Here is an 8728-nt window from a genome sequence, read left to right as displayed (position 1 = left end):
GTGATGCTTCTCAGTGGACCCTGATTGCTGATGCTTCATTCCAAGTGTGGGAAAGGTTGCTCCGCCTCACTTGGAAGGGTACATTCTCCTACTTATATTTTCTAAGCCCGCCATCCTGGTTTCTCTCTGAACTCCATTACTGAAATATTCTCACCAAATAAAGAGCTTTAAAACACATTTTTAACCTTGGTTTTATTGTTGAAAGAAGATGACCCTATGTCTTTTGCTGCCTTCACAAATATATTGCATCTCTGTTTTGCATTTTCAGTGTATATAAAAGAGAAGTAAAATACTTTCAGCATTTTGATCACCTCTGGTTGCCCAGATTAGATGATTCCCAAAGTTGGAGACCTTTCTTTTCTCAAACATAATTAAGAGACTGGGTCAACTGCACATCCATATTAGAGCAGCACAGTGTTACCACAACCACAGCGCTTCATTGGAAAACAAAAGTACTCCCACCTATGAGAAATTCATTTACATCCACTTGTCATCTATTTGTGGTCCACTGATGCGGCTCACCTAGTCCACTTTGCTGGCTGGTGCTAGTTGGAAGCGAGGGTGTTCCCAGCCTGCAGAGAGAGAGCGGACTGCTCCTCCCAGCTCCATTGGGTTCAGGCTGCTCCTGGTGATGACGGGAGAGATGCCTCTTGTGGTTAAGGCCTGGAAATGATCCGCTGTCCTGTCTAACGTTGTAAAAGGAAATGAACCTGAATAACAACAAAGCAAAACCCAGGATGATGCACTCCAACTTTAGTGAGAGAAACTTTTAAAGTGTAGGAATACATTGTTATGAAACTTATAAATTGTTTTGATGGACAGACAGGACTCAGAGTCTCTTGGAGAGATAAAAAGCAGAGCAGAGCTCTTGTTAGTGAAAGCTCAAAATGACAGAGGACTTCCAGGCAGGACCACCCAGGGGTTTGCATGAGGAGGAAAGGTACAAGCTGAAGTCGTTGGAGGGAATCAGGTTAGCAAAGCATGTAGGTTTAACTCAATTTCTTAGGCTCTTTGTGGGTTGGCTGCTGTGAATAATTTTCAGGCTCTGGAAAGTGGGGACTGTTCCATACTTATTCCTGGCCTTGGAGTCATTAGGGCAGGCTGATCACTGTGCAGACTCTGAGAATCAACCAAAAGAAGGCCTTAGGCTCTGGCCTAAACCAGCTGCTGGATGAGAGGAATTGGGGGACATGATTGCGGACCTCGAATCTTAGTCAAGGCTGAAAATAAGCACAAAGAAAGAATGTTATAATTCACCTTCTAAAATCTTGAAATCAATATAGAGTTTCAGCACTTGAAGTACGTGAGAGGAAAGAGCAAAAGACACTTCTAAGAGTAAAATATTAATTTTTCCTACACAAGATAGAAAACATTTTATAATTAGGTTAAAGGAGAAAGAGAGTAGAAATGTATGTGTGATAATCCGTAAGAAAAATCCCCATTATATAATATTACCAAAAATGCAGCTCAGGAATTTCTGGAGATTTTAATATATTGTTAGTGTAACTGGAAGTGTTTTAAATTATGAGTGATATTATTATAAAAATAATAACACATTGATATATCTTTGAGTCATGGTGGCAGGTAAACCAGCGATAATATGAAGGATATAAACAAATTTTTATCTACCCATAATTTGCAAATTTCCTAAACTGGAGGATCTATGATTTTTCTCCTTGAGTTGGATAATTTTCTAAAATAATTCAAAGGAGAAGGGCATTTAGTGGATTACAAATTTATTATAAAAAGTGATAGAACTCAGTAACGGTAAGGCAGAGGAGAAGCCCGTGGTGCGTGTGGGCAGAGTGGAGAGCTGGCCAGCGTTCTGTTACCACTTTTCTGGATTGACAAGCCACACAGCTCTGAAGGCTGTCATCCTCCACCTTTTAGATTTTTATGAGTTCCCTTTGTGGATTTTCCTGGAGGCTTTCTACTTAGAATTGCTTTACCAAATTTTTGGCCATTGGTGAGGAAGTCAAGTACTTCTCCCTCTAACTTCCTGGAAGGCCAAGGAGTGGAACTGAAATTTCTCGCCCTCTCTGCTCTCCCTCTCTCTGCTCATGGGTGTGCCTTTAGCACACAGGCTGTCCAGGAGTTCCTAGACACTTGTCACCTTCTTTGCACAACAGGAGACAGTTCTCTTTTGGACATAGGATTTTTAAGGACTTTGTGCTAGAGAATGCAGACAGAGATCAAATATATATTTTCGATATATGATAATGTCACAAAATCTTAGGCAAAGATAAGACATATGATAGAATGATGAGGGATATGTTGGGTTGCTCCTCATTCTTTCTGGTTTTGGAGTACTCCACACCTGCGTGTGTTACTGGGAGAGTTAACCCCCGATTCTCACAGCCAATGGATTTCTTTCACAAAACAAAACAAAGCAAAGCAAAACAAAGCGAAGCCTTTGCATCCAGAACTGGAGGCAGAAAGAAGAGTTCCTAGGGTTGGTTTTCAATGACTGAGGGGTACTCAGAGAGAACAGCACTGTCCTCAGCACCAGGGAAGGGCGCTGACATGGCTGTAGCATTCAGGTCTGTTAGGCCTTTCTCCTGACCAGTGCCTGATTGCTTGCCTGTTTTTAAAGCCTTCCATCTAGCTTATCGCCAGTTATTGACATTTCAGTAACAATCATTGCTGCTTCACAGACGTGAGTTCATGTTTATTCATCTTTCATGGTACGTACATGTAGAAATATACAAATGTTATTTTTTGTGTGTGTTGTCCTAAATCTGAAAGGCATTTTTGCCCTGTGCATATGAGCTGAATTGACCCTTTTTTTTCCTCTTAGAATGCCACATTATTTTAATCATAAAGCAGCAAGCTGATGGTTATCCGAGTACTGTTACTTTTTCTTCAGTAGGACAGGTCCCTTTTCAATATTACAAAATTGAAAACACATTATATCCCACAATGCTTTAAATGAAGACAGAGAGTTTCCTAAGTTAAAAATATTTTTAAAAAGTTAAAATTAGCATGATGTTTTTCATTTTGGGGAAAATGTTAAAACTTAGAAAGAATTTTGAGGTTTACTAGGTCATGTTCAGATTTTACCCAGAATTTACCCATAACCTAGGGTTATGGTGGGGCCCCAAGTCATTGAGTAAAAAAATATTATTTTCCCTCCATTTGTGCTGGCCATGTGAGGGTCACTCCACTTATTTCTTTCATTTATTTATTTACTTATTTTTGATTCTGGCTTATCCCAGCCTGAGGGTGGGGCTGGCACAGCGTGTGGTGTGGGGGATTGAACTGCAGTCTCTGAGTTCTGCCTAAGTTTGCAGGCACTTTAGCCCACCGAGCTATCTCGCTAGTGGGTCACTCCATTCAGTGTGTGAAGGTGGACACTCTACAGGATTTCTCTTTAAATGGATCATGGTTCTGGCTGATGGTAGAAATTGGTTCCATTACAAATGAATGTAAGACAAATATAGAACATGCGTGAAGACACAAAATGAGGAAAATTTGAGGAAGAAATTGTAGTAAAGTTCGGATAATGATGGATTTTATTTAATGGAACATATTTATAAAGCCAGGAATTCTGCTCGTAGGCAAACGGGCAGGATATTCCTCTCTCAATATTTTTCTACTTGAATTTCAAAAGAATTCCCTCTTATTAGAAGAGAATTAGTATATTAGCACAAGAGAAACCTGCCATGAATAAAAATCCTAAATGATTACAGAGTGTGGTTCCATCAAACGCTTCGATGACCTTAAAGTGCTGAGAAACAGAAGAGAGGTGACCTAGAAGGCAGGAAGGCCTTGGGGAACTATTCCGCTGAGTTTGGCTGCCCTTGAATGTGCGCACTCTTGTTTTTGCCATGAGCAGTATACTCCAGACTCTATATTTTGTTCTTTCAATCAAAAGGAGACGTGTACTCTGTGGTGCACCCCATTGCCTTGCCTTGCATTTCTCAAGCTAGACTAGAGGAGCAATCCTTTTAATGATTGCACAAAATTTATTACTTACAACAGCTTAGGGAACACATTAATCACCAGCTGACATCCACATAGTTAGACACCTCAAGTGGCAGACACGATCCTTAAAAGGAAAAGGCATATTTTTGACAACACTGTAACTGAGTTATTTTAAGCAAGGTGATTTAAATGGCAATATCTGTCAGGATCAGGCATCAGGCGTGTGGAAGACTGAAAGTTATATGAGCATATCTAGAATTAAGGTTAACTGTTAATCTCAATATTTTAGATATCAAGAGTAAGTCTTAGGGAGAGAAATCCTTTTATAAAGAAAGCAATCTCTTTTCAGAGTTTACTTAAAATATCCACGGATTGTTTGTATTTGTACAGGGAATTTAATAGCACATTTCAAAAGACTGCCTTTCCTATCAGAAACTAGTTTATACCCAATTCTCAATTCTGTGCTGTTAGATTTAAGTAAAATAGAAAATCTGAATATATATGATGTAAATAATATGCAAATGAAATATATATGAATACTTATATGTATTTTGTTCCTTTTCATTTTCTTTCTTAATCAATTGACAAATCTCTAAGCTTTTAAATTCATTGATATCATCAAATGCTAACTTATGCATATAATTTTTATGTGGAAATAAATTGATTGTGAGTTTATAACTGATTTCTGATTTTTAAAACTCTTAGTGGGCTACAAATACTGCCAAACTGTGTTGTAGGTTTTAATGTAAAATCTAGGAAAACTTTGAAGGGAAATATATTTATGTGTCAAAGTCCTAAGAAGAAATGGGAAATAAGAAATTAAGGGAGAGTTAATGTTGTCCTAAGCAGTTTGCTTTACACATTCATCTGAATGACTCTATCAAAACCTGAGTATTGAAATATGTAGGTACATATTTCCATTATTGACTGATATTTTATGTTACTATTGCTGTTCTCATTGTATCTTGACCAAGCACTTCATATAATTGCTAAACTAAGGAGGAGGCATCTACTGCAGGTTACTCTACAAGCAATTCCCATCTTAGAATGTTCCACTGGCCTAAAAAAAAGTTAATGAAAGTGAGAAATTTCTCTGCCCGTTTCTTTTTTGATGCACAGTATACAGGTGTAGTGCTTCATTGGTGATCTGTATGTGAAACAAACACTTCCTAACAGGAATCATAAGCTTTGTCAGCTATCTGAATCAACTGTTAAGTAATGTATTCGTCTCAGAGGGACTTCTGGAGGGACTGTTATTTTTCTCCACCTATGTAATAAGCATGGAGGCAGTCTGGCTTAACGGCCCTTAGAATGGGCAGTTCAGACCTTATGCAGTGACACTCAGTGGGAGAACCCCAAGCAAACATTGCCTTCACTCTTCATTCTGCATAGAGCCCGAGAGCTGAAGATTCCTTAGTGCAAGCCAGAATTATATCTCCTGTTGCTTGTAGATCTCAAAGTGAGTTCCATTGATTTGGGTCAGTGCAAGACAAAATCTTTAGAAAACTGTTGGTTGGGATAATTTCTCTCTCTCTCTTTCTCTCTCTCTCTCTCTCTCTCTCTCTCTCTCTCTCTCTCTCTCTCTCTCTCTGTCTCAGTATGTAGCTTAGGCTGTCCTTAAGCTCACTTTGTAGCCCACGCTGGTCTAGAACTCACAACGAACCTCCTGCCCCAGCCTTCTGACCTCTGAGATTATAGGCATGCACCACCACACCTGGCTGGTTGGGATAATCTCACAAGAAAGAATAACTGTGGTCTCTGGACCACAACATTTTTCTAGTGCTAATGGCAGGAGGGCTGGCTATCTGTAAAAGAGGACACCAAATATCATGAGAAACAAGTTTTATGTTTTTGATGTTCATAATAAGCCTGGAGCTACTCTAGGTCTCATTAGTAAAGCACTAATAGCGACACAGTAACAAGGAGGAAGTGTGTTCCGGCCAGCACACATGGATTGAATTTAAATTATTTCTCACCCCAGTAGACTTGTTGTATTTGACATTTTATGAAATTAGCTAAGGTGGAAGAAAAATAAAAAGAAGCAGCTCTGGTGGGGGTTTTGCCATCACTCTGTTAGGTACAGTAACAGTGGACACGCGGGAAGGGCCTGGACAGTGCACTGGAAAGCGGTTCCTGTGGTCCTTCTTCACGATGGGCAACTGATCCACATCCCTGGGCACCTCGATCGCTGAGTGCAGGCTACCCTGCAGCAGCACAAAGTGGCACGGAGGCAGAGGGACAGAGGTGCCCAGGTTCTCTGCGTGTTTCTCAGGGCCAAGGGTTTGTGTTAGCATCAGTGAGACAATGTAAAAAAAAAATCTGGAGAAAGCTAAGGTGCCTTTGCCAATCTTCTGTTTCCCTTTGACAAGCCTGCACTTTCTGAAGGGAATCGTTCTAAATGGGCTCAGGTCATGCACGCCTGTTGTGTGCAAATACAATTTAATGATGCAACCTCCACAGAAAGCATGATTTCCTACGGGAAGGCACTTGAAGGGCGGGGGTGAGGCATTCTGGAAGATCAACTCACTGAGGAAGATGTTTTTTGTATTCTGACATGGCCTCTTTGCAAATATTAGGTCTGTGGGTTAATGCAAGCTTGAGGGTCACGTGCTAGAAAGCGCGAACTTTATCCTCTGGGCTGATGAAACACACAAAAACAGAAGCCGAAGCCCTGGCTGAGACTTCCCCTCTTGTTGATGATGCATTAAAGAAGTTTAGCTTACTTTTTTTTTAACTGGGGATTGAACTCAGGCCCTTGCTCTTGCCAAGGAAGCGCTTATTCCACTGAGCCATCTCCCCGGCCCCTCAGCTTACTCTTGAAATGAAAACTTATAACATAATCCCAAGTATTATTTAGTGGAACAGACAAGCTACAAAGCCTCAGTTATTTTTGAGATGATTCTAAAATTCAGGGATATGTTGTCTGATTGGTTTATATGTACATTTTTTTCCTAGAATTTTAAAGTTAGGGTTAAGTATGTGAATTGAATTGGTAATTTTATTTTTTTAAGGAATCAGGGATTGCACTCAAGCCCTTGCGCTTGCTAGGCAAGCGTTTATTCAACTGAGCCATCTCCCCGGCCCCTGAACTAATAATACTGAATATTGATCAGATTAAAAGCTCTACTTTCTTAAAGTTCATCTCATGAAGGTCATACAGTATCAGTTTTAAGTTTATTCATGAAGGAACAAATTTGAAATGCAAACCGTTTTAATTATACAAACAAAAGTCTTTTCTTGAAAGTCCTCTTATTTTTATTTTGTTTTATTTTATGTATTTTAAAGAAAATTAAAAAATAAAAACAATACAGAAATTCCAAATCAAATGATCAGAAATTAACAATGGCCATTCTATTGTGTATTATTCCTTTCAGAGTAGTTGCTCTGGTTACCAGATATAGGCATGTAAAATTGATCCAACAGTATAAGCACTAACTGTTTCTTTTAATGACCTAAAAGTGATTAGTATAATTATCTTAGCTGTTCTGTACATATACACTGTTTTTGGTTTCCTTCTTTTTTCCTTTTCCCTGCTGCAATCATTCTTTCTTTCTTGTGCAGTTTCATTCCCTTTTGCAGTATCTATTGTATAATTTAGATCTTATTTACTCTTTCAGTTTTTTATATGAGTACAACAATACAATATTAACACTTGGAGCTTGATTTATGTCACTTATAATTATGGTCCTTAGTTGCCTTCATTTGTCTATAAAATCTTGATTTGTCTAAAGATACTACATCATTTTTATCAGTTCCTCAGGTCATGGACGTTTGGGTTCTTTCCAAGATTTGGCTTTGACAAATTGCACTGCTACAAACATGGCTTCTCATATATCACTGTGATGAGATGCATTCAGTTCTCCTGGAAAAAATACCCAGATGGGGACATCTAGGTCATATGGGACATTTAATCCTAGTTTTTTGAGGACTCTGCACACTGATTTCCACAGTGGTTGTACCAGTGTCCACTTCTACCAACAGTGGAGAAGGGTTTCTTTTTCCCCACAGTTCCTCTAGAATTATTATTGCTTGTCTTCTTGATGGTAAACATTCTTTCTGGGGTTACATAGAATCTCGGTGTTGTTTTAATTTTCATTTCTTGAATGACCAATGATATTGTAGATTTTTTCTTATATTTGTCATTTGTATTCATCTGAGAAGTGGGTATTAAACTCAAATGACCATTTTTAAAGTTTTGGTGGTCTTTTAAAAATTCTTTGTATGTTCTAGGTAGAAGGCACACAAAGACAAATGTCTGAGGGACAGTAAGCTAAATTTTTTCTCAATTCATAGGTATCTTTCTCATTTTGTTGGCTATTTCTTTTGATGTGCTGAAACATTCATAAGATGAGATCCCACACTCACACATGATTATATATTGCTTTTCAAGATAATGTCTTTACCTAAACAGTATTATCTTTATGATAAGTTTTAGAATACCAACAGTCACTAGATAATAAAATAGTGTTAACAATCCAGCATTAAGTGTACAGCATGAATATTTGTATATAATTTGAAGAATTAATACTATCAGCTTTTAGTCATGATACTTAGTTCTATGATTACAATTACTGTTTTTTGGGTTGTTTTGACATTGGATCTTGCTATGTAGTTCAGGCTCCACTCGACTCAGTATGTAGCCCAGGCTAGCCTTGAGTTTAAGTGATCCTTCTGCCTGAGCCTTCCTGAGCACTGGGATTGCAGGTGTGCACCACTATGCCCAGTTATATTTAATATCTTATATCTAAACAACTCATAATTTCTGATCAATTTCTATGATGGTTGTTCTAGTAATTTTAACAAA

This window comes from Octodon degus, unplaced genomic scaffold (genome assembly GCF_000260255.1).
Source record: "Octodon degus isolate 3935 unplaced genomic scaffold, OctDeg1.0 scaffold00025, whole genome shotgun sequence".
Taxonomy (NCBI): domain Eukaryota; kingdom Metazoa; phylum Chordata; class Mammalia; order Rodentia; family Octodontidae; genus Octodon; species Octodon degus.
Note: the sequence above shows the minus strand (reverse complement) of the source record.